We start from the raw sequence: 26823 nt of genomic DNA on the forward strand, positions 1-26823 counted from the left end.
TATTATAATTCAAATAAGACTAACCTGATTGGGGACCTTCAAGTACAAAAGTGGGCTTTAAGCTTGTAATGTCTTGTTTACTCAGAGTTGCTTCTTCCTTTCGCAACTAGTGGTTTCAGTGATAAAAGGAAATACATTAAATCTTCATTCTCTGGGAACATCGGAAGAAAGTCACAGGCTCAAATCTCATTCCAAAGGCTTGAACACTAAATCTAGGTAAATGCTTCTGGTGCAGAACTAGGAGCATTGACCAAACAGATAGAGAATTCATATCCAACTCGAAATTTTAACTCTGCTTCTCTCTCCACTGATGCTGCCAGACCTTCTGAGTTTCACAGTTTTTCTGCATTTATTCCAGCTTTGTTGCTAGTAGCTGCATTGATGATAAAATGGTTATAGATTTAATTATTAAAACCTGCTGTTTGACGTTTTCACAGGAAATACCTATTCACCATTCATGTTTTAAATAGATAATTAGGAATACTGCGGTGAGTAACTCAACTCCTGCCTCCCCAAACCTGTTATCTACAAGACAAAAGTTAGGAGTATGATGGAATGACCCCCTCTTGCCTGTAGGATTGCAGTTCCTACACCATTCAGGAAGTTCAACACCATCCAGGACAAAGTAGCTCATTTGATTGGCAAAACATCTACAAATATGTAACTGCCATCCTTCAAGTGCTGCAGTATGTACAGTACTACCCACAAGACACACTGTGAACCCACAACAACAAATTCCATCTAGAAGGACAAGGGCAGTAGATTCATGGGAACACCACCCTCTGTACGTTCTCCTTCAAGCTACTCATTATCCTGACTTGAAACCAATCACCTGCGATTCCTTAACTATCATTGCGTCAAATCCTAGAATATTCTCCCTAAGGGTACTGTGGGTCAACTTACAGCAGGTGGACTGCAGTGGTTCAAGAAGGCAGCTCACTTCCACCATCTCAAGGGCAACTAATAATAGGCAATAAATGCTGACCAGTCAGCAATGTCCATGCACAAAGAGCAAGTTTAAAAAAATTGGAAATGAAATTCAGGTGGTTTCTGTCACAGGCAAGTGATCTTAAATGTCAATGTAGGGTTCTTGTAGTACAGTGATTGTGTCCCTGCTTTTCGGTTGGGAGGCCTAGGTTCAAGTCCCATATGTTCCAAAGGTATACAATAACATCTCTGAACAGACTGATGAGAAAAATAACTTCAATGTCAGTTTCTTGTCCAGCTGAGCGCCTACCAACCCCTACCAATCTAATACAAATGAAATGGACTTATTCAAACTCTCTAATATTGTGACAAAGTGAATAAACAGAAAATTACAGTTTATGAAAACAGAATATGAATAAAACAAAAATCTTTGAAATCTCAAGTCATGAGAAATGAACTTGTATTTAGTTGAACCACACTAAGCAGTCCAGATCATTACAGACACTCTCAATAATTGCAATGATGTCATTTTAATGGAATTCGACTAAAAGGAAATCAGACCCACAGAACCTGCACAACAGCCAAATCCAGATTTGCGTAATGCAACAATAGTTGTTTTCATCCTAAACCAGCACAATAGAGAAAAAAAAATCACTCACAGCATTCTAGTATTTAGCAGTCTTCAATATCAATAACTGCAACACCAATTGTGTAAAGATGTATCTAATATAACCAGTTTTCAACTGATTGCATGAACCAAATCCTGTTTAAGTTGCACAAGCTGTATAAATCACATGATACATCACAAAAATAGGTTGCATTTATATAGCACTGAAATGGTCTCGATGGCTGACTGGCCTATTTCTTTTCCTGTGTGTTGCAGCATCGTAAAATGACTCAAACTGCCTAACAGGAACATTATCAAATAAATTTTGATAAAGATCCATATATCAGGGCAGAAATTGTACGTTAAAGGCTATCTTAAAGCAGGAAACAGGGTCAGCGGTGTTTCAGTAAGGAATTCCAGATTTTGGGACCTAAATGGCTGAAGCCATGGCAACAAATGATGTGGAGTGGTGAAAACCAAAGCAATACAAGGGGTCAGAATTGGAGGAGCAAAGATAAATCAAAGGTTTGCAAGGCCTGAGGAAGTTACTAAGTTGGAGAAGGACAATGCTATCATGGGATTTAAAACCAAATTTGGATTTTAAAATTGAGGTGTGGCTGGGCCAGGAACCAATGCAGTTCAGAAAGCACAGAGGTGATGAGTGAATGCAGCATGGTGCAGAATCGAGAAATACTGGTCACAGTTTGAAATGGTCTAAAAATTGGGTATGTTGAAATGGGTATGTTGAGATATGTCTTTATAATCACTTATATCGCAACATGGACTTGGTGTGCCAACTGGAATTCCCAATCTACAATATAACTCTAGTTTCACTGGTTGCACTTTTCAGCAAATTGTTTAATTTCATAGTGCAGCATAACTGTAGCCTTAGTTGTACTACCCAGACGACACTCAAAAATTTTTTACCTATAAGGGAGTCAAAGATAGGAAAGTAAAGGCCACAGTCAGATCAAGCATGAACATTTTGAATGTTGGAGCTGGATTGACGGGTTGAATTGTTAAGTCCTGTTCCTATTACTTAGCATCTTATGAGAATACGGTTTTAAGTTATCTCAACCATGCCACAATAGTCTTTACCCAAAGAGTTGGTTATATATCTTCTGACCCTGTTGATGGTAAAAATGTACATTGAACAAACCAACATGAAAGTTTGGTGCACATAAAAGGTAAAAGCACAAGCTATTTTGCACTATATAAGAATTATCAGAAATTGTTTTACTATAAATATGAGCAATAAAAATTCAACCCATTTTATCTCAATAACAACCTTGCAGATACTCAAATCTCACTGAAGAGTCAACCTGTTTCCAATTTAAAGATCAGCTCGTGCTGCCATACTTAGTTTCTTTCTGGCAAAATTCTGGACCCACCTCTATGCTAGCTTCTGATGTTAAAATCTCTTCATGAAATCCTTAAATCTCTTATTTCTTAACATGAATTAATTAAATTACTCTTCTACAATCGTCTGCTTACGGAGCCTCTCTAGATATCATTCTCCTGTCCTGATTGTGACTGGAAAAGGCCTTTCCTCTCTGAGCACACACTCTAACTGAGTGTCTGGTGGGTTTTCTCCCTCTAAAGGGAAATTTTCTGTCTGCCTTAGTTTGCCTGTGTCCTTGGACACACTGATAGGTAACAAACCTTCTTTTCTCTCTGTTATTGCTTAGTCACTGAATAAATAACCTCAAGAGGTTAAAAGCTTCTTTTGGATGCATGTAAACAAAATTTCAGACATTCAACCAGAGTACATAAAACTCAAGAATGAAACTTAGGTCCATCCTTTTTTAACCCACACTATATAGAAATACATATAAAATATCAAGCTAAACATGGTCCTGTCCTCTTTAGAACCCAACTTTCCAATTAGTAAGATTAATATATCATGAACCTTCATCACTCAATAGATTAAAGGGGAAGCAATGGCCTACTACTATTACTATTGGAATATTAATCCAGAAACTCAGCTAATATTCTAAGGACCCGAGTTCAAATTCCATTATGGTAGATAGTGGAACTTGAATTCAATTTTTAAAATTTGGAATTAAGGATTTAATGATGACCATGAAACCATTGTCAATTGTTGGAAAACCCATCTGGAACACTAATGTTCCTTGAGGAAGGAAATCTGTCATCCTTAACTGAAAAATATGGTTGACTCTTAACTCCTCTAGGCAATTAGGGATGGGTAGTAAATGCTGGTCTAGCCAGAGATGCCCATATTCCATGAATGAATTTTTAAAAAAAACTGAGGTCAGTAGTATATAGGCCTTTCAGTGTCCCAGCAGGGGCTATTTAACTATGTTGAGAGCTTCTGTTTAAAAAGACTAGATTTATTTCTCTATATCTAACCCCTGTGCTGGGGAGGTTTACATTCTGTTTAAAACAGTAGAAGAAACTTCATTCTGTATCTAACTCTGTGTAGTAGCAGTCCTGGGAGTATCTAATGGGGAAAGTGTAGAGGCAACTTTACTCTGTGTCTATCCACATCTGATACGTGTCCTTGGAGTGTTTAATAGGATGGCGTAGAGGTAACTTTATTCTGCAACTAACTTTATTCTGTTCATCTGCTGGGAATGTTTGATGGGGACAGTATGGAGGGAACTTTACTCAGTAACTAACTCCATACTGTACCTCTGCTGGGATTGTTTGATTGGGACAGTGTGGATGGAGATTTACTTTTGGTTTAAAACAGTAGAGGCCTTTAGGGGAAGGTAGGTCAAATAACTGCACAGAGGCCGGTATCCCATCACCACGTAAAGCTGTATTTACATGTGCGTAGAACGAGGCACTCCAGCCTCCAGCTCTCAGAGCCAACAGAACCTCTGACACTCCTGTTTGCAGCTGTCAACCAAGGCTCCCAGATTGTATCAGGTTAACAGCCCCAGTCAGGGAACTCATAATCAATGAGGTCCACCTGGCTGACCTTACTACATCCATCCCTCTCTAAGTCTGTGGACACGGGCCTATTCTTTTTCTTGTAGCCTGTCATGGGGCATTTTCGAACCAGGTCTGGTTCCTTCAACTCAGACTCTGGTGCAGGTAGTATGTACTGCACTGTAACCCGTCTTTTGTGGCCAGAGCATCCTGGAAGAAATTCATCCTCTTCTTTAGGCAATAAAGGCTTCAACGTTACAACATATGCCTTGTCCATCCCAGACTCTGAGGTTTCTTCAATGCTGGATGCAGGGGGAAATCCCATGGGTTCTGACAGCCTTTCCAGCTGTTCTGAGGGACTGACTGTGTTTTGCTCCTGCTTCATTTGTGAATTTGTAGCGTTCACCTGGTCCATGAACTTGTTCAGGGCCACCTGACCTATCTGAACATTGTATATCACGGGACCTTACCTCACATCAACCATGCGTTTCACCCATGCAGGGCCATTTCCATGATTTCAGCACCAAATTCCGTCCCTTAAAGTAAACTCTTGCTTAGAGGAGCCTTGTCTAAAGTCTTATCAGCAAATCACACTTGATTTACAAGTGCATAGTACTTGACACTGGTCCAACTTCTTCTGAGCCAGCCATCAGAGTGAACAGAACATCTAACACTCCTGTTTATAGCTGTCAGCCAGGGTTCCTTGATTGGACCAGATTAACAGCTCCATTCAGGGAACTCATATTCTGTGATGTCTACCTGGCTGACCTTGTTATAATCACTACAGTTGGTAAGTATATAAGGGAGAAAAGAACAGAAAGTTATATTGTTTTGGAGGGTTGAAGGTGGAAGGGAGCTCATGTGGAGCACAAACACAGGTGCACTCTAGTAGGAAGTACCAACACATGATCTTTGCCCTCTATTGTTGCTCACCAACTCTCCTGCCATTGGTCACCCAACATTATGTTTCAACCTACGATACCAATTAGGAAGAAAATGAATGTACTAAATGATTATTGGCTGTCAATCAAATAGATTTTGCTCACATACCTGATATGTGTAAAATAGATTAAAGCAGTGAAATTAATTTATTTTAAAAACAGCGTTTTAGTTAACTTGTATGCCTTTTATTCTTAGGTGTTCCTCCCATCAATGTCTTTTAATTTCAGGGGAGTTCAACAATAAACATTTTGGGCTGAAAAGCCTGTTTATATGTGATTCTACATGAAGACAATTGATTGAGTTTGAGAAGAATAAACTCTACAATGTCAGAGAAGAAAACTATTCTCCCAGTTTCAGGCACTAACTTGTTGTAATGATTGCATTTTTAGGATGTGAAGTCATGGAGCCACCAATTTTGTTATGTTGGTCGGATATTGCTTCTGATAAAAAGGAAACTGAAGTCGTAAAAGGAGACTCACCTTGTGCATCAGACAGGAATCAAATTATAAAAGTTTAAATTCTGTTGTTTCAAGCATAAGAGGTCTGCAAAAGATATTTGAGTAATAAATTTAATAGAGTATTGAGTAGTTGATTTGCCTTTGATAATATTATTCAATATAAATAATATTCAGTGCAATAACGCCAATACTCTAAATGGCATGAATCCTCACTGGGGAGTTTTGAGTTCCTGAAACATTGTTAAATGTTGTTTTTAGTTGATTGTATTCCCAGAATTCTTGCAGCCAATTGATAGGGTCATCAAGGGTGATTTTCAGATCAGTGCTTGTTAAAACCCATTAGAAATTGGCGATCATCCCAAATGGATAGGTTTTGAAATCTATTGCGATTCATTATTAGACTTCAGTCAGGAACCATCTGTGCATAATCCTTCATCAATTCCCATTCCCATTCTGAGAGGTGCACAGCTAGGTTGGTGTAAGATAGTGAAAGAGAACGTGACACTGTGGAGGTCAGAGTGTTGATTGATGCCATAGAATGAGGGAAAGTGAAGGCCATTCAGTGCTTTGAGCTTCTTGTACCATTCAATGTAGCCATAGTTCAGTCTGCGTCACCTCAGTTCACCTGTAGAAGAGGACCCTTTCCTTCACATCTGCCTGTGCTTTACCTCAACAGGAAATAGTTAACCATCCAATTTGGGTTTATAAAATCATGAGGGCCATGGATAGGGTAAATAGACAAGATCTTTTCCCTGAGATGGGGGAATCCAGAACTAGACGGTATAGGGTTAGGGTGAGAGAGAAAGATTTAAAAGGGAACAAAGGGGCAACGTTTTCATACAGAGGGTGGTGCATGTATGGATTGAACTGCCAGAGGAAGTGGTGGAAGCTGGTACAATTACAACATTTAAAAAGCATCTGGGTGTGTATTTGAATAGGAAGGATTTAGAGGAATTTGGGCCAAGTGCTGGCAAATAGGACTATTAGTTTAGGATGTCTGGTCCGCATGGATGAGTTAGACCGAAGGATCTCTTCCTGTCTGTACATCTCTATGACTCTAGGTTGGATGTGGTTCCATTCCGAGCATGGGTATCGGTTGCCTTTATGGGAATACAAAAGAATCAATCCAGGGGACTAAAGCACCATTGATAATACAGGTTACTGTTGTTGAATTTATCAAAACAGTAATTTTACTTAAAAGCAAAGAATAAAATGATGTTCAACTCCATTTTGACGTAGTCCCCTCTCCTTCTGCCTACGCCTGGCCGTCAATGGGCATTGTATGTAAATTAATCACTTGAAAATGATGTTTTGGGCAGGAGCCCTTCGGGGTCCTGCCCAAAATGTTGATTTTCCTGCTCCTCGGATGCTGCCTGACCTGCTGTGCTTTTCCAGCACCACTCTAATCTTGACTCTAATTGCCAACATCTGCAGTCATCACTTTTGCCTAACTCTCTAAGAGTAGAAATTCCTCGTTGTCTTTATGCGAGATACCTTATTTTGAAATCATGTGTCTTATTTTAGATTAGATTACTAGTTTAGTGTGGAAACAGTCCCTTCGGCCCAACAAGTCCACACCAACCCACCGAAGCGCCACCCACCCAGACCCATTCCCCTACATTTACCCCTTCATGTAACACTACAGGCAATTTAGCATGGCCAATTCACCTAATCTGGACATTTTTGGACTGTGGGAGAAAACCGGAGCACCCAGAGGAAACGCATGCAAACACGGGGAGACTGTGCAAACTCCACACAGTCAGTTGCCTGAGGCGGGAATTGAACCCAGGTCTCTGGTGGTGTGAGGCAGCAGTGCTAACCACTGTGCCACCATGCTGCCACTGCCACCGTGTAACTCCCCCGCAACTGCCCACCAAGGCTCAATCTGCTGCCTCAGATCGTCATAAAAGATTCCATCACAACATTTCAAAGCAAACCAGGAGAAAAAAAGACATGCTGTCAACTTGCCATCTTGGAGCCATCAAGAAAGATGCAGGAATGCTGAACTTTGAAGGAAATTACTTGCTGTCAATCAACAGAACATTGGCTGTAATCAACAGCTCATGCTTGCACAATTCAAAACATTGCCCCTCCTCAGAAAATCCAGCTCAATCTCTGTGAGATTGCCACTCTGCTCCCTGTTTTACAAAAAAGATAACTCCCCATTTCTGACAGGAGATTTCGATCTTAGTTTCTTCAGAAATGCAGAGGTGTACTTCCATTCTGAAAGTTCTCTTATAGTTTAGAATTAGAACATAGAACATAGAACAATACAGCACAGAACAGGCCCTTCGGCCCACGATGTTGTGCCGAACTTCTAACCTAGATTAAGCACCCATCCATGTACCTCTCCAAATGCTGCTTAAAGGTCGCCAATGATTCTGACTCTACCACTCCCACGGGCAGCACATTCCATGCTCCCACCACTCGCTGGGTAAAGAACCCACCCCTGACATCTCCCCTATACCTTCCACCCTTCACCTTAAATTTATGTCCCCTTGTAACACTCTGTTGTACCCGGGGAAAAAGTTTCTGACTGTCTACTCTATCTATTCCTCTGATCATCTTATAAACCTCTATCAAGTCACCCCTCATCCTTCGCCGTTCCAACGAGAAAAGGCCGAGAACTCTCAGCCTATCCTCGTACGACCTACTCTCCATTCCAGGCAACATCCTGGTAAATCTTCTCTGCACCCTCTCCAAAGCTTCCACATCTTTCCTAAAGTGAGGCGACCAGAACTGCACACAGTACTCCAACTGTGGCCTAACCAAAGTCCTGTACAGCTGCAACATCACTTCACGACTCTTGAATTCAATCCCTCTGCTAATGAACGATAATACTCCATAGGCCTTCTTACAAACTCTATCCACCTGAGTGGCAACCTTCAAAGATCTATGTACATAGACCCCAAGATCCCTCTGTTCCTCCACCTGAATAAGAACCCTACCATTAACCCTGTATTCCGCATTCTTATTTGTTCTTCCAAGATGGACAACCTCACACTTGGCAGGGTTGAACTCCATCTGCCACTCCTCAGCCCAGCTCTGCATCATATCTAAGTCCCTTTGCAAACGACAAATGCCCTCCTCACTGTCCACAACTCCACCTATCTTCGTATCATCTGCAAATTTACTGACCCACCCTTCGACTCCCTCATCTAAGTCATTAATAAAAATTACAAACAGCAGAGGACCCAGAACTGAACCCTGCGGAACTCCACTTGTAACTGGGCTCCAGGCTGAATATTTACCATCTACCACCACTCTCTTCCTTCGACCGGTTAGCCAGTTTTCTATCCAATTGGCCAAATTTCCCTCTATCCCATGCCTCCTGACTTTCCGCATAAGCCTACCATGGGGAACCTTATCAAATGTCTTACTAAAATCCATGTACACTACATCCACTGCTCTACCCTCATCCACATGCTTGGTCACCTCCTCGAAGAATTCAATAAGACTTGTAAGGCAAGACCTACCCTTCACAAATCCATGCTGGCTGTCCCTAATCAAGCAGTGTCTTTCCAGATACTCGTAAATCCTATCCCTCAGTACCCTTTCCATTACTTTGCCTACCACAGAAGTAAGACTAACTGGCCTGTAATTCCCGGGGTTATCCCTATTCCCTTCTTTGAACAGGGGCACAACATTCGCTACTCTCCAGTCCCCTGGTACCACCCCTGTTGCCAGTGAAGATGAGAAGATCATTGCCAACGGTACTGCAATTTCCTCTCTTGCTTCCCACATAATCCTAGGATATATCCCGTCAGGCCCGGGGGACTTGTCTATCCTCAAGTTGTTCAAAATGTCCAACACATCTTCCTTCCTAACAGGTATCTCTTCTAGCTTAACAGTCCGTTTCACACTCTCCTCTTCAACAATACGGTCCCTCTAGTTCGTAAATACTGAAGAGAAGTACTTGTTCAAGACCTCTCCTATCTCTTTCGACTCAATACACAGTCTCCCACTACTGTCCTTGATCGGACCTACCCTCGTTCTTGTCATTCTCAGGTTTCTCACATACGCATAGAATGCCTTGGGGTTATCCTTGATCCTATCCACCAAGGATTTTTCATGCCCTCTCTTAGCTCTCCTAATCCCTTTCTTCAGGTCCCTTCTGGCTATCCTGTATCCCTCCACTGCTTTGTCTGAACCCTGTTTCCTCAACCTTATGTAAGCCTCCTTCTTCCTCTTTACTAGACATTCAACCTCCCTCGTCAACCAAGGCTCCCTCCACACGACCATTTCTTTCCTGCCTGATAGGTACATACATATCAAGGACACATCGTATCTGCTCCTTGAAAAAGTTCCACATTTCCACCACATCCTTCCCTGACAGCCTATGCTCCCAACGTATGCTCCTCAAATCCTGTCTTACAGCATCGTAATTTTCCTTCCCCCAATTGTAAAATCTACCTTGTTGTGCGCACCTATCTCTCTCCATAACCAAGGTGAAAGTCACAGAATTGTGGTCACCATCACCAAAATGTTCACCCACTAACAAGCCCACCACTTGTCCCGGTTCATTACCGAGTACCAAATCCAATATGGCCTCCCCTCTGGTTGGACACTCTACATACTGCGTTAGAAAAGCTTCCTGGACACACTGCACAAACACCGCCCCATCCAATCTACTTGATCTAAAGAGCTTCCAATCAATATTTGGGAAGTTGAAGTCGCCCATGACTACGACCCTGTGGCTTCTGCACCTTTCCAAAATCTGTTTCCCAATCTGTTTCTCCACATCTCTGCTGCTATTGGGGGGCCTATAATAAACACCCAACAAGGTGACTGCACTTTTCCTATTTCTGACTTCAGCCCATACTACCTCCAGAGGCAGATCCCCCTCAAACTTCCTTTCTGCAGCCGTTATACCATTTCTAATTAGCAATGCCACCCCCCCTCCTTTTTTACAACCCTCCCTAATCTTACTGAAATTGTTGCAGGAAGGCAAATCATTCAGCTTTTAAGTAGCCAGCTGCCATATTCTGAAATTTCAAGTTCTACAATCACAATGACAGCTATTGTCAAATGGTAAGTGGATAAGGAAAGACTGAGTTTAGGCTACTGGAAGGTGGGATACCAGATGGGTGAGGTGGCAGAGAAGTAGGGTGCCAAATGGGTTGGCGAGGAAGGTGCCAGATAAAGATTTTTTTAAAATTCACTCATGGGAATGGACATCACCAGGGAGCCAACATTAATTGCCCATCTCTAGGTGCTCTTAAGAAGGTGGTGCTGAGTGTTCCAGTTCACATATGGGAGGCTGACCCACCATACCCTTCGGGAGGGAATTCCAAGGTTATCACCCAGTGACAGTGAAGGGATTGGTGATATATTTCCAATGCAGAATGATGAGTGACAGAGGGGAACTTGCAAGTAGCGGTGTATCTGCTGCCCTTGTCCTTCTAGACGGAAGTGGTTATGGATTTGGAAGGTGCTGTCTAAAGATCTTTTATGAATTTCTGTGGTGCATCTTGTAGATAGTACTAAGCATCAATGGTGGAGGGTGTGGATGTTTATGGATGCCAATCAAGCAGGTTACTTTGTTCTGGATGGTATCAAGCTTCTTGAGTGTTGTTGGAGCTGTATGCATCCAGGCAGGTAGGGAGTATTCCATCACACGCTTGATTTGTAGCCTGTAGGTGGTGGACAGGCTTTCGGGAGTCAGGAGGTGAATTACTTGCGACAGGATTCATGGGCTCGGGGCCTGCTCTTGTAGTGTTGATATTGTGAGGCTAGTTGAGTTTCGTGTCAATAGGAATACCAAGGATGTTGACAGTGAGAATTCAAGAAATGGTAGTTGGATTGTCTGTTTTTGGTTATGGTCATTGCCTGGCATTTGTGTGGAGCGATGTGACTTGCCATGTGTCAGCTCAAGATATCCAGGTCCAGCTGGATTTGAACACAGACTATTTCAGTATCTGAGTAGTCACAAATAGTGCTTAACAGTGTGTAATCATCAGTGAACATCCCCACTTCTGACCTTATGATGGACAGAGTCATTGATGAAGCAGCTAAAGATGTTTGGGTTAGGGACACTACCATAAGGAACTCCTGCACAGATGTCCTAGAGCTGAGATAACTGACCGCCAACAACCACAGCCACCTTCCTATGTGCCAGGTATGACTCAAACCAGCAGAGAGTTTGCTTTCTGATACCAGATGATTTCATTTTCGGTTGGTACATTTGGTCAATGAGGCCTTGATGTTAAGGGCTGTTGCTCTCACCTCAGGAATTCAGCTCTTTTGTCCATGTTGCAAGGTAATAAGAGAGGGGTGCTGGTAAGTGATGCAGTGTTTAGGATAGGTTGGTGTGGTTGGGAGATCTCGTATCCTTTTGGGCTGGATGCCACAAAGATAGATTAGGCCTGGAGCTGAGGAATGGAGCAATGAGTCTGAAGGGTGTGGAGAAGGGGAGGTGCCAAGTCCAGAACAGATGATGATGAGGGGAGGGAGTAATGGTTGTGTACTGGGATGGGGGGATGGGAGGCAGAGCAGGGGATGGTAGATTCAGGTTCAGAGTAGGGAGAAGGGGAGAAGTTCTGAAGTGGGGGAAGGTGTGTGTTGGCTCCAGAGCAAAGGAAAGATGGATGTCAGGGCTGAAGTGGGACAGTGTAGGGTCCTGGGATGGTCTAGCATGCGTATGTGGTCTGGGGGAGGAGTTGTTGTGGGTGCATGAGGTAAGTATGGGATCAGTTGAATAGTTACTAAGGAGTTAAATTATATTTTTAAAATCACTTATGGGATATGGGCATCTTTGGGTATGTCAGCATTTATTGCCCATCTCTAATTGCCCAGAGGGGAGTTCAGAATCAACCACATTGCTGTGGGTCTGGAGTCACATGTAGGCCAGACCAGGTAAGGGTGGCATTTTCTTTCCCTAAGGGACATTAATGTATTCGATGGGTTTTTCCAACAATTGATCATTATTGGATTCTTAATTCCAGCTTTTTTTAAAATTCCACCATCTGCATAGTAGAATTTGAACCCAGGTCACGAGAACATTAGCTGACTTTTCTAGATTAACATTCAAGTGATAATACCATTAGGCCTCCTCTATGTTTAATAGTTTAGCTTTTCCTGAGCAATTATTTACTTAATTTTATCGGAAACTTCTGAAATCTCCAATTTAAATGGCTAACTTCTGAAGATCCCAGGCAAAAAAGAGCTGTACAACCGAATCTTCAATTTCCTGGGTAATTCCTTTGGAGCGTGCCACAATGGGGATTTTACAGGGTTTCTGTGTACAACTTTCATCTACATTAGAATAACTGGATTGCCTGTCCATTGGAAAATCCAGGTCATAATGTCTAAGGGTCATTGGACATAAAACGTTAATTCTGCTTTCTCTCCACAGATGCTGCCAGTCCTGATCTCAGCTTTTCCAGCAATTGCTGCATTTGTTTATTTATAAGATCTAATTTTGGTTGGGATTTTTTATTAGCAGCACCTTCTGAACAATTGAGAATGTACTAAGAATTACACTAACAAGTAATTTACGATTATCAGTTGGGCTCTCAGTTCGGATCATTTACGCATACTGAAAGCTACATATATTCATGCAGGTCTTTTGCGGGCAAAAGGAACATGTTCAAGCATTGCATAATTTGTATTAACAAAAGCTTTGGGACATAATTCCTGAGTGCATTCTCCATGCAACATCTCATTCAATTAGAATTAATTTGCCAACAAATCAGCACTCTTTTCCCATGCAGTATAAATTCTTGCTCCACTTGAAATTTGGCGTTCTTTCATCTGGCCTGATGATTGCAAGGCAAAGCTTCAATGGCATGTCACTTTTCCAGCAATGTTAAATGTTTTCTAGATGAGTTTTCCTAAGTGCCTCAGCCAATGTTTATCTATCAATCAATGTCATACAGAACAAACTATCTGGTCATGCATTGCATTTCTGTTTGCAGGGTGCATAATTGATTGTCACATTGCTGCAATAAATGCATTTCAAAAAGTACCAAAAAGCATTTTCTGATATCGTTAGGTCGTGAATGCATACATAAAAATGCACATCTTCTTGTTCTTTTCGACAATTATCCTTTCAGAATTGAAATAGTATCCATGCAGCCTGAGAGAACACTGAATTTGCAGGCCCAACTGAAGATGGGAACAGAGGTCTGAAAATTACAAGAATGGCTGGTATGCAAGCACCAACTCCAGGGCATATAAAGGACACCAGCCTTGTTGAATTAAAGGTTTCAAACAGTAATTAAGAGGACTCTTCTTGCAAAGCAATCCACTGCTTTGTGTGCCAAACTACTGCGCATAATTGGAGATTGAGCCTAAGTCCATGCCAATTCAGAACCTTCCCTGGTCAGATGTACAGGTCAGTGAATTCTTCAAAGAGTCACAGAATGATATAGCACAGAAACAGACCTCTCAGTCCAACTCTGCCGCGCTGACCAGACATGCCAATCTGACCTAGTCCTATTTGCCAGCATTTGGCCCATATCCCTCTGACGCTTCCTATTCAAATACCCATCCCAGTGCCTTTTAAATATTACAACTGTACTCATCTCCATACTTTGCCTGGAAGCTTGTTTCATCCACGCACTAACTTTTGCGTAAAACTGTCCTTTTTAAATTTTTCCCCTCTCACCTTAAACCTGTGTCCTCTAGTTTTGAACTCCCCCAACCCTACAAAAAGGCCTTGGCTAATTGTTCTATCCATGCCTCTCAATAAGTTAATAAGTTAAGTTAATAAACCTCTATAAAGTCATCCCTCAGCCTTCTACATTCCAGCGAGAAAAGTCCCAGTCTATTCTGCCACTCCCTCTAGTTCAAACCCTCCAGTCCTGGCAACACCCTTATAAATTCTTTCCACATTCTCTCAAATTTAAAAAGAAGCGCAACTAGAATTGTACCCAGTATTCTAAACGTAGCCTCACCAATGTCCTGTACAGCCGTGATGTGACATCCCAACCCCTCTAGTCAATGTTATTATCAATGAAGTTAAGTGTGCCAAACACCTTCTTCACTACCCTGTCTATTTGTGACTCCACTTTCAAAGAGTGACGCATTTGCACCCCTAGTTCTCTTGGTTTCGCAGCACTCCCCAAGACCCTACTGTTAAATGTATAAGTCCTGCCTGGTTTGCCTGACCAAAATGCAACACCTCACATTTTACTAAATTAAACTCCTTTGCCCCTCACCTCAATCTTCAGGAACCGGAACAACTCCTGGTTCTACCACCAGGGAAAAGATTTAACTCAAAGGATGGTCTATCTTGAACAGATCATTGTTGAGGTTTGTTCATTGACCTCACTGGTGAGAAAGGACACTGAATGGGTTTCAACCATTTCTCACCCACTCTTTCTAATAATTAACAGTGCTGCTTGCAGTCCATTGAGATTACTACTTCTGCATGGTCAAAAATTTCTGTACAGATTTAAACGAAGAACATCATTTTGCTCATCAGAGATCATTCATCCAGAAACAATCAGCACTCTTTCCGGACTATTTTGTTTAACTTATGTGCACTACGCATGAGGAAATCTTTGGAAAGGATATGATTTTTTTACTAGAGTGGTGACAGAATGAGGAATTACAGGTGTGTGAATCAACTGCAGAAACTGGATTATTGCAAAGGAGACTATGCCAAGTTTTTTTTCTCATATTCAGCCATAAGGTTTGGGTATTGCTGTCTAGGCTAACATTCATTACCCATCCCCCATTGCCATGGAAAAGTTGAGTCACTTCCTTTAACTATTGCAGTCCATGAGCTAAGGTACACCCACAGTGCTGTTGGAAAGGGAGCTCTAAAAGCTTGACCCAGCAACACTGAAGGAATGGCAATATTTTTCCAAAGGAGGACGGTGTGTGACTTTGAGAGGAACATGTAAATGGGGGCGTTCCGTGTAATTGCTCTCCTTGTCTTTGTAGGTGGCAAAGGTCAGGTCAGGCTGCTGTCGTAGGAGCCTTGGTGAGTTGCGGCAATGCATCTTGTAGATGGTACTCACTGCTACCATTTTCAACGATAGTGAGGGGTCTGAATGTTGAAGGTGATAGATGGAATGCCAATCAAGTCAGTTGCTTTGAGCTTCTTGAATGTTGTTGGAGTTGCACCCATCCAGGCCAGTGGGGAGTAGTCTGACATACTCCTGACCTGTGCCTTGTGGATGCTTTGGGAAGTTAAGAAATGAGTTACTCACTTAAGAATTCCCAGCCTGTTCTTGCAGTCATAGTACTTAGATGGGTTTTAATAGAGTTTTTAAACTGATGAAGGATTTATATAGAGCATTTGAGGAAAAACCTTTCCGAATGATTGGAAGGTTGATAAAGAGAAGATACAAATTTCAGGTAATTGTCAAAAGAGCCAGAGGTGATTTCAGGAGACAAAATCTTTTTGTGCTGTAAGTGATATAGAATGCATAGTATAGATGAATACAGGGCACAATTTAATCCAGCCCATCACATTGGGACACAAGTTATCACTGTTCCTAGGTCAAAATCCCAGAAATCCCTCCATAATAGCACTGTGGGTATTCCTACATAAAAAAGGATTGCAATGGTTCAAGAAGGCAGCTCACCAGCACTCCTCAAGGATAGTTAGGAATGTCCATTAAAAGTTGGCCATAGTCAGAATGAAATTGCATTTCCCATGGTTAATCCACCTCGCCTGCACATCCCTGGATAGGAAGTGCAGTTCAGCATTACCAATCTACCTAACTTGCACATCTTTGGACTGTGGAAGGAAACCATAGCAACTGGAGAAAATCCACAAAGAGAATGTGCAAACCCCACACAGACAGTCACTGAGGGTGGAATCAAACCCAGGTCTCTGGTACAGTGAGGCAACAGTGTTTACCTCTGAGCCACTGTGCAGTCCATACTCTTGGGATAATTGAAATCAGTCAGAACTATCCTGTCAAAGCTTTTTAAAAAATCAATTTGCCTGTTCAGGTGTGCTAAGACAGACCTCTGGAGCAGGTGGGATTTAAACCGAGGTCCTCTGGGCCAGAGGTAGAGCCCTCCCAGCAATCTGTATCATAGTCCTAATGACCTCATCTTGCTGGTTCCTAGTTAGGCAATTCCCTAGATTTTAAATTCTTGCTTTCAAATTCCTCCATGGACTTGCCCCTCTACATAGTCTCGTCCAGTCCTACAGCCCTCTTAAATATATGCACTCCCCTGACTCTGGCCACAGATTTTTAATCACTTCACAATGGTGACTGAGCCTTCAGCTGCCTGGATCCTCAGCTCTGCAATTTCCTTTGCCAACCCCTTCATTCCTTTTTCCTACTCCCCCAACATGCTCCATCAACCTCTTCAGCCCAGCTTTAAGTTGCCAATTCTCAAATCTCCCCATGTAGTCCAATGTCAAATTTTGTTTAACATTCCTGTGAAGCGACTTGGGATGGTTTACTAAATTAAAGGCATTATATAAATGGAACTTGTTGTTGTCATGGTATTTCTGAAAAAACCCAAGGCAACTCTGTGAGATTGTCAACTAATTCTTCACTTAAAATTGTAAGTTACTGACCTGACTGAATGCGTCACAGCAAAAGTTTTCTTTTGCCCTCAATATGCCCGACTTTTGTTATGTTTGGCATAAAAATAAATCAAAGATGGCTAAATTCTCTTTGTATCTGACCATTTGCCCAGATTCAGCATTGCACTATGCTGCTCTTGGCTTTTAAATGATACCAAGCATTTCTCTGCTACAAACAGTTCTCCCTGAATTATTTAACAAATATGAGACTAATGAGGCTATCAGAAAACATGTGAAACATTTTCAAATGGACTTCCATAATTCAAGACTACCATAAATTGAATCATTTGAATTATCTTTTGCAATCTTAAAAGGATTGTGTTAATTGTATTACATGAGATGCTTGAGGAGAATGTACATGTCATATTCAAACACATCCAGAAAACTAAGTTACTGACACCGTCACTCATTTTTTCCAGTCTAGACCTTTTCCTTGGATTGTGAAAAGGCTGGTCAGAAATGAACCCCCATTCCACCTGAAACACCTTTGCCCACTTACCATCCACGCTATCCTACCTTCTCCATCAATATTACCCTTCCCTCACCCATACTGCCACCCACCCCCCAACTTTCATTGGCTGCCATCAAAAATATTACCCAACACCAATCACATTCCTCTTCCCCTCTCCATAAGGCATAGAAGCAGAATGAAGCCATTCAATCACTGATCTATCGGGAGATAGCAGATGGTGGCATTAGATTGATATCGATACAGGATTATGGGAACAGAGTAGGGCAGAGGGTTTAGTTTGGGATTTTAACAAGGCAAGGGTGAGAGATCAGGAGTGAGTTTCGCTTGCGATTGAAAGAAGGCTAGGGGAATAGGATGGTCAGTGGATTTAATTTGAGAATGATATAAGGAATAGGGATTTTGAGGGAACTGGAATTATTTTGAATTGAGACATAGCTATGGTGACAGAGGAGATTTAGAATTGAGATAAGGTCAATATGTTTAGTTTGTGATTGATACACTGCAGTGAGAACAACAGGCTGGAAGAATAGTTTTAGTTTGTGACATGATATTTGGGCAATGGGATCAATTTGAAATCAATATGGTCAGAAATGACAGAGCATGGGCAGTGTAATGCACCAAGTTACATTGAGTTTACTATGTTTATCCTCCATACACCATTCCTTGCACACTTAGGAATGAAGAAAATTGAAACTAAGAAATTTAAGTATAGCTACTAAGTAAAAGGAGCGAGCTTATAGTGACATCTAATAACATGTAACAGGAGGCTGGTATCAGGAGAGGACACCAAATACAATGTCCTCCCTTACCGTTCTCACTGTATAATTTTGTTGAATAAGGGTGTTGGTTTTCAATCAGGTGCAATTATAATGTGAAAATGCATCACTACACTGTTTTTCCTCTGAGCGGGAATGGCAGAATCTCAGCAGTGGCAGTGGATGGGTCCCAAGTCCTTTTATTATTTCTCTGAGCCACTTCAAACTCCTAAGACCTTTTTCCAAGAGGAAAAATCAGCAGAATAACATTCACCTCACTCCCAGGCCTTAAGTTGATTCTGCTGCCAACTCCTGATAATATCATCAATAACTAATCTGCATATTTAAAGAACAACACTGGTGACTTTGTATGAGTGCCCTTACTGCTTGTGATCAGCCAGATGGATGCAGATGCCAGTAATTAAATTGTCTACTCCTGCTGAATTCTAACAGGTTAGGGTGTGCCAATGATAAGGTTTAAAATGACCCTAGCATGAATATAATGGAGTGGCATGGTGGCTCATTGGTTAGCACTGCTGCGTCACAGTGCCAGGGACCAACATTCAATTCCTGTTTTGGATGACTGTGCGGAGTTTGCATGTTCTCCCTGTGTCTGTGCGGGTTTCCTCCGGGTGTTCTGGTTTCCTCCCACATTCAAAAAAAGATGTGCAGGCCAGGTGAATTGGCCACGCTAAATTGCCCATAGTGTTAGGTGTGTTAGTCAGGGGTAAGTGTAGGGAAATGGGTCTGGGTGGGTTACTCTTCAGAGTGTTGGTATGGACTTGTTGGGCCGAATGGCCTGTTTTCACACTGCAGAGAATCTAATCTATTTACTTTTTGGTGTTCATGAAAGAGTCACTGAGATGTACAGCATGCAAACAGACCCTTCAGTTCTACTCGACCACACCAATCAAAAATCCTAAATTAATCTAATCCCATTTGCCAGCATTGGGCCTAAATCCTTCAAAAATTTTCCTTTTCATATGCCCATCCAAATGCCTTTTAAATATTTTAATTATATCAGCCTCTACCAATTCCTCTGGCAGCTGATTCCATACAGGCATCACCCTGTGCATGAAAAAGTTGCCCCTTAGGTCCCTTTTAACTCTTTCTCCTCTCACCCTAAACCAAGCCCTTTAGTTCTGGACGCCTCCACCCGTGGGAAAAGCCCTTCGCCATTCACTGTATCCATGCTCCTCATTATTTTATAAGCCTCTGATGTGCCATGGAAAGTAGCCCTCTCCCTATTCAGCCTCTCCCTAATAGCTCAAACCTTCAATTCCTGGCAACATCCTTGTAAATCTTTTCTGAACCCTTTCAAGTTTAACAATATCCTTCCTATAGCTGGGAGACCAGAATTGAATGCAATATTCCAAAAGTGGGCTAACCAATGTCGTAAACAACATAGACTGAATGCACTGACCAATAAAGGCAAGCATACTATCCTGTCTATCTGTGACTCCACTTTCAAGAAACTATAAACCTGTACTCCAAGGTCTCTTTGTTCAGCAACACTCCCATGACCTTATTATTAAGTGTATAAGTCCTGCCTTCATTTGTTTTTCCAAGATGCAGCACCTCACATTTACTTGAACTAAATTCCATCTGCTACTCCTTGGCCCATTTGATCAAGATCACATTGTACTCTTAGCTAACCTTCTTTGCTGTCTACCACACCACTAATTTTGGTGTCATCTGCAAACTTGCTGATAATCCCTTCTATAATCACATCTAAATTTTTATATAAATGATGAAAAGCAGTGGACCCTGCAGCAATCCTTGTGACACACTGTTAATTACAGACCTCCAGTCTGAAAAACAATCCTCCACCACCACCCTCTGTCTCCTATCTAACAGATAGTAATAACAGGAGATGATTTAAAATCACTTTTTTTTGGAAATAGCCAAGGGTGATTCATGTTCCAGATAAATCCAAGTTTAGGCAGCTGTGTCTCAAGGAAAGAGCCTGGAAGTCCCTGGTACACAAATTTCAATCCAGAGTACACTAACTTAACTACTTTCTCTTTTTGGAATATTTCTGATGCATAATGGAGGTGCAGCAGAAAGCACACAGTTTAAATCATCTTGGATAAAGGTGTATGCTAAACATCTAAATGTAAGTTATTTAGGAAGAGCTGTTCAGCTGCCTTTTATAATGGCCATTATTGCCTTAGCTATAACATACATCAAAGAGTACTACTGTAGTTGCAATACCGGAAATTCTGTGAAAGCAGGATATTGAGAAAAGAGCAGAAAGCTGCCATTTTAGAGTCAATCAAATTGCAATGGGACAAGTGGGCTGGACCAGGTCGAGAAGGCAGATATGCCTCTCAGAACTGCTTCAGTAAAGCAAAGGAGTCTTTACAGTAATCCTTTATAATTGTCATAGTTTTCGACCACTGAGATTAGCTTTCAATTCTAGAATTATTGATTGAAATTAAAAATCAGCCACCTTACGTGAATTTGAACCCATGCCGGCAGGAAAGGCTATTTTGTTCGCTAGTTTACTGACTTTACCATTATAACACCAGCTTCCTCATTCAAGTAGTCTGCCTCATAATGTTGCACAAGCTGCAGCCTCCATGTAACCAAATTTGCCATGCTAGTACTTGGTATGTTCTGAAATTAATTTTTAAAAATATTGTCACACTAAAATAACCCATGTGCAGATCTCATGAAAGGCATCAGTAAAAATAATACACATATGTTAGAGTCAGCATCCACTCTGTATAAATGAATTATTAGCCTAACTTAAAGCCACTCACCTGAGCTTAGTGCCTTCCTCTCCAGTGAACAGAAGCCTGTTTCCACTCGATTAAATGCAAAATTGCTTTTCTCACCATCTGACACACTCAACAATCGAGAGAACTTTGAATTGTAATTATTAAAGAAAGGAAGGAGAAGGTGTGCCGAAGAGAGAAAGAATCACAAAAACTGATGAAGAGATTATATATATTGCTTTGCCCACCATTTAACTCCTCCCACAAATGAGTCCAAATCAAAGCCCCAGGCCATGGGTGTGATCCATATCTCAAACATTGTCAGGTTCACCAAGAGACGAAAAGCACACAAGAAAAACCATAATTGTTTTGCTTTTATGACTGGTTTCCAAGATTAGTCAACTCATGCCTCTCCCTACAAATGAACAAACAAGTATAACTTTTAAAGTAATTACATTGGGTGTAATTTCGACATAAAAGTACATATTATTGTAAAACAAACTGCAATTAATAGAAGTGTGTGTTCCAAATATTTATATGTTCAGACGATTCCTTGGCTTAAACAAACAACTAAAATATTCATGTGAAATTTTACAGATGAAGAGAACACACTCTGTTTCAATAGAAATAAAGATCTTTCAAGGGGCTGAATTGCCTACTGCTTTTCCTATTTCTTATAGTCCTGTTGTCTGATAATGTATGCAGTTATACATGGACCTATATGCCCTGCGTGTAGCTCAATGTACTTTATAGTCTATTAAGTACTTTGATAGGGAAATGTAGCATGCAATGTGAGCACAACAAGGTCCCACAAATAGCAAAGTGCTGCTGTACATCAAAACAGTGTCATGGGATCTTGAGAGTGTACACCTGAGAGTGTATACAAGTCCTCATTTCAAAAGCTCGTTGAAAAGACAGAACTGAGTAATAGTAGATCATTAGCCGATGTTTTTGTTCAAAGCTCATACTGGCAACATGTGATTGAAAAATGACAATGGCATCAAGTCAGTTATGGTTTGCACTTAATGGAATACAATATACTGAGAATGACCAAACAATTGTCCATTTGTGCACTCTGAACTGGTGGTATAAGTGAAGTTCTATGGAGCCGAACTGTGGGAACTTCACAGCCAAGTTAAATGAGGAATTCTCAGGTTTAGTTAAGCATTTTAAATTAGAAATTAAAGTGTTCAAGCACTTATTCAGCATATTCATTTCTCACAGTCATTGAAGCTGACATATCATGGATGCCAAAGTCATATGGCATAGGAGCGAACATAAATCCTTCATTTGTCATATTAACTGCATGGACTAAAGTTTGATAAACAGAAATATAAATGCTTTTTAAAACATTGGATAAGTTTAAAGCTTTGATGTGCATAAATCATACACCCAAATATACATCTTAAAGCCAAACAGGTTCAGTATCAATTTGAGGAGGAAGTGAGGACTGCAGATGCTGGAGATCAGAGCTGAAAATGTGTTGCTGGAAAAGCGCAGCAGGTCAGGCAGCATCCAAGGAACAGGAGAATCGACGTTTCGGGCATAAGCCTGAAGAAGGGCTTATGCCCGAAACATTGATTCTCCTGTTCCTTGGATGCTGCCTGACCTGCTGCGCTTTTCCAGCAACACATTTTCAGCAGTATCAATTTGAACCAAGCACAGAAAGATGAAAATGGCCCTAGCCAGTCAGGCAGGAGTCAGATGTGGGTAGTAATTGTTTATGGTAGGATGATCTCAAACAAAACTGATGCTACATACTCAAAACAGAAAAAGAAAGCCATAGAGTTGATACTTTGTTAATGGGGCTGTTCAAAGGATACAGACTTTGCTGGCTGAGGCAGCATCTATTGTCCATCCCTGTTGCCCTTGAGAAGGTGGTGGCTACCTTTTTTGAACGACTGCAGTCCATGGTGTGCATGGATGCCCTCAGTGCTGTTGGAAAGGGAGTTCCAGAATTTTGACCCAACAACAATGGAGGATTAGCAAAATAATTTCATGTCAGGATAGAGTATGGCTTGGAGGGGAACCGGCATAAGTAAGGGGCTTTGTTTAATTTTGCAGCAAGTACAAATGGACACATTATCTACAGAGCTTCAGAATTATCTCTTCAAACTTCTCTCTCTAAATCTTCTGGGAGTAAAAAAGAGAAGACTGTTCTTATAAAGTGCATTTGTAATGATTTTCACAACCTTTTTTGACTCGTTACTTTATATTGAAATATTTCTTAAGCAAACTATTGTAATATAGGAATGTTGTAATAATGTTACAACATACTGTTAAAGTTCTGATAGCCAGCTTGTGAAGGAGGAAACCAGGATTCAATCCTCATTAAGTTCCGAACTGGTGGTATAAGTGAAGGTCTAAGGAGCTGAACTGTGGGAACTTCACAGCCGAGTTAAGTGAGGAATTCTCAGGTTTAGAACATAGATCATAGAACAGTACAGCACAGAACAGGCCCTTCTGCCCACGATGTTGTGCCAACCACTGATCCTCATGTGAGGAAGACCTAACGTATGAACTCTCAAATTTCTGTGACTATATGCATGTCCAGCAGTGTCTTAAATATCGCCAATGACCTCGCTTCCATAACTGCTGCTGGCAACGCATTCCATGCTCTCACAACTCTCTGCGTAAAGAACCTGCCTCTGACATCCCCTCTATACTTTCCGCCAAACAACTTAAAACTATGACCCCTCATGTTAACAATTTCTGCCCTGGGAAAAGATTTCTGGCTATCAACTCTATCTACGCCTCTCATTATCTTGTACACCTCAATTAGGTCCCCTCTCTTCCTTCTTTTTTCCAATGAAAAAAGTCCAAGCTCATTCAACCTCTCTTTGTAAGATAAGCCCTCCATTCCAGACAGCATCCTGGTAAACCTCCTCTGAACCCTCTCCAAAGCATTCACATCTTTCCTATAATAGGGCGACCAGAACTGGACACAGTATTCCAAGTGCGGTCTAACCAAAGTTTTATAGAGCTGCAACAAGATCTCACGGCTCTTAAACTCAATCCCCCTGTTAATGAAAGCCAAAACACCATATGCTTTCTTAACAACCCTGTCCATTTGGGTGGCAATTTTAAGGGAACTATGTACCTGCACACCAAGATCCCGCTGTTCCTCCACACTGCCAAGAATCCTGTCTTTAATTCTGTACTCAACTTTCAAGTTCCACCTTCCAAAATGCATCACTTCACATTTATCCAGGTTGAACTTCATCTGCCACCTCTCAGCCCATCTCTGCATCCTGTCAATGTCACGCTGCAGCCTACAACAGTCCTCTATACTGTCAACGACACCTTCAACCTTTGTGTCGTCTGCAAACTTGCTGACACATCCTTCAATCCCCTCATCCAAGTCATTAATAAAAATTACAAAGGGTAGAGGCCCAAGAACAGAGCCCTGTGGAACACCACTCACCACTGACTTCCAGGCAGAATATTTTCCTTCCACTACCACTTGCTGTCTTCTGTTGACCAGCTAATTCTGTATCCAGACAGCTAAATTTCCCTGTATCCCACTCCTCCTGACCTTCTGAACGAGTCTACCATGGGGAACCTTATCAGGTGCCTTACTGAAGTCCAATTACACAACATCCACTGCTCGACCCTCATCAACTTGTCTAGTAACATCCTCAAAAACTCAATAAGATTTGTGAGGCATGACCTGCCCCTCACAAAGCTGTACTGACTGCCTTTAATCAAGCCACGCTCTTCCAGATGGTCATAAATTCTATCCCTCAGAATCCTTTCTAACACCTTGCAGATGACAGACGTGAGACTTACTGGTCTGCAATTGCCGGGGATTTCCCTATTTCCTTTCTTGAAGAGAGGAATTACATTTGCCTCCCTCCAGTCCTCAGATACGACTCCGGTGGAGAGAGAGGATGGAAAGATCTTCGCAAGCGGTGAAGCAATCACATTTCTCGCTTCCCAAAGCAGCCGAGGACAAATCTGGTCTGGTCCTGGCAACTTGTCAATCTTAATGTTTGTCAAAATTTTCAACACATCAGCTTCCTCATTCTCTATCTGTTCCAGCATGCTTACCTGCTCCTCAATGGTTTCAGTCACTACATCGTCCTTTTCTTTCGTAAAGACAGAAGCAAAAAACTCATTTAGGGCTTCCCCTACCTCCTCAGACTCTATACACAAGTTTCCTATGCAATCCCTGATCGGCCCTACACTTTCTTTGATCATTCTCTTATCCCTCACATACATGTAAAATGCCTTTGGATTCTCCCTAATCCTTCCTGCCAAGCCTTTTTCATACCCCCTCCTGGCTCTCCTCAGACCATTTTTGAGCTCCTTCCTCGCCTGCCTGTAATCCTCTAGAGCTGAGCAAGACCCTTGCTTCCTCCGCCTTACGTAAGCTGCCTTCTTTCTTTTGACGAGAAGCTCCTCTGCTCTCATCATCCAAGGTTCCTTTATCTTATCCCTTCTTGCCTATCTCAGAGGAACACATTTGTGCATCACTCGCAACAACTGTTCCTTAAACAGTCTCCACATGTCTATAGTGCCCTTTCCATGGAACAATTGCTCCCAGGCCATGCTTCCCAACGCATGTCTGATAGTATATCATAGTTTCCTTTTCCCCAATTAAATATCCTCCCATTGTGCCTACTTCTCTCCTTCTTCATAGCTATGTAGAATGTGAGACAGTTGTGGTCACTATCACCAAAATGCTCCCCACCGCAAGATCTGACACCTGCCCCGGCTCATTGCTGAGCATCAAATTCAAAATGGCCTCTCCCCTCGTTGGCCTGTCAACGTACTGAGTTAGGAAACCCTCCTGTATACACCTTACAAAAACAGCTCCTTCCAAACCATCTGCTCGAAGGAAGTTCCAATCAATACTGGTAAAGCTAAAGTCACCCATTACAACAACCCTACTACATTCACACTTTTCCAAAACCTGCCGACCTATGCTTTCTTCAATCTCCCTGCTGCTATTGGGGGCCCTGTAGTAAACCCCTAATGAAGTGACTGCTCCTTATTGTTCCTAATTTCTGACTCAGTAGACAGACTGTCCTCGACAATGGTAACTTGTGTAGCTGTGATACCCTCTCTGATTAGCAGTGCTACACCCCCTCCTCTTTTTCCCCCCTCTCTATTCTTTTTAAATGATCTAAACCCTGGAACATCCAGCAACCATTCCTGCCCCTGAGAAACCCATGTCTCTGTTATGGCCACAACATCATTGCACCAGGTACTGATCCATGCTCTAAGTTCATCACTTTTATTCCTGATACCCTTTGCATTAAAGCAAACACACTTTAACTGATCCCTTGGTACTTTCCCAGGAAATTCCTTCCCACTGGCTGCACTACCTCTTGCTACTGCCTCATCTCCATCAACTCTCACCACCGGTATATAGCTCAGGTTCCCACCCCCCCTGCCATACTAGTTTAAACCCTCCTGAACAACTCGAGCACACCTTCCACCCAGGACATTGGTCCCTTTCCAGTTCAGGTGCAACCCGTCCTTCACGTACAGGTTCCACCTTCCCGAGAAGACATCCCAATTATCTACATATCTGAAGCCCTC

The 26823-nt window shown here is 41.8% G+C and overlaps 1 protein-coding gene across 4 annotated transcripts in view; it reads right to left on the reverse strand.

Moving 5' to 3' along the window:
* The window catches only part of gpr160 (G protein-coupled receptor 160), a 43367-nt gene extending 21869 nt beyond the window's left edge, over positions 1–21498 (reverse strand). For 2 of the 4 annotated variants that reach the window (XM_072572105.1, XM_072572101.1), the window contains exon 1: positions 21322–21498. The gene's annotated coding sequence lies outside the window, so the exon portion shown is untranslated. Of the gene's footprint in view, positions 1–24; positions 107–21073; positions 21145–21321 lie in introns of those variants that run through there. The other 2 variants (XM_072572102.1, XM_072572104.1) reach the window with 2 other exon arrangements.
* Positions 21499–26823: the final 5325 nt, after the last annotated feature.

This window comes from Chiloscyllium punctatum, chromosome 6, assembly GCF_047496795.1.
Source record: "Chiloscyllium punctatum isolate Juve2018m chromosome 6, sChiPun1.3, whole genome shotgun sequence".
Taxonomy (NCBI): Eukaryota; Metazoa; Chordata; class Chondrichthyes; order Orectolobiformes; family Hemiscylliidae; genus Chiloscyllium; species Chiloscyllium punctatum.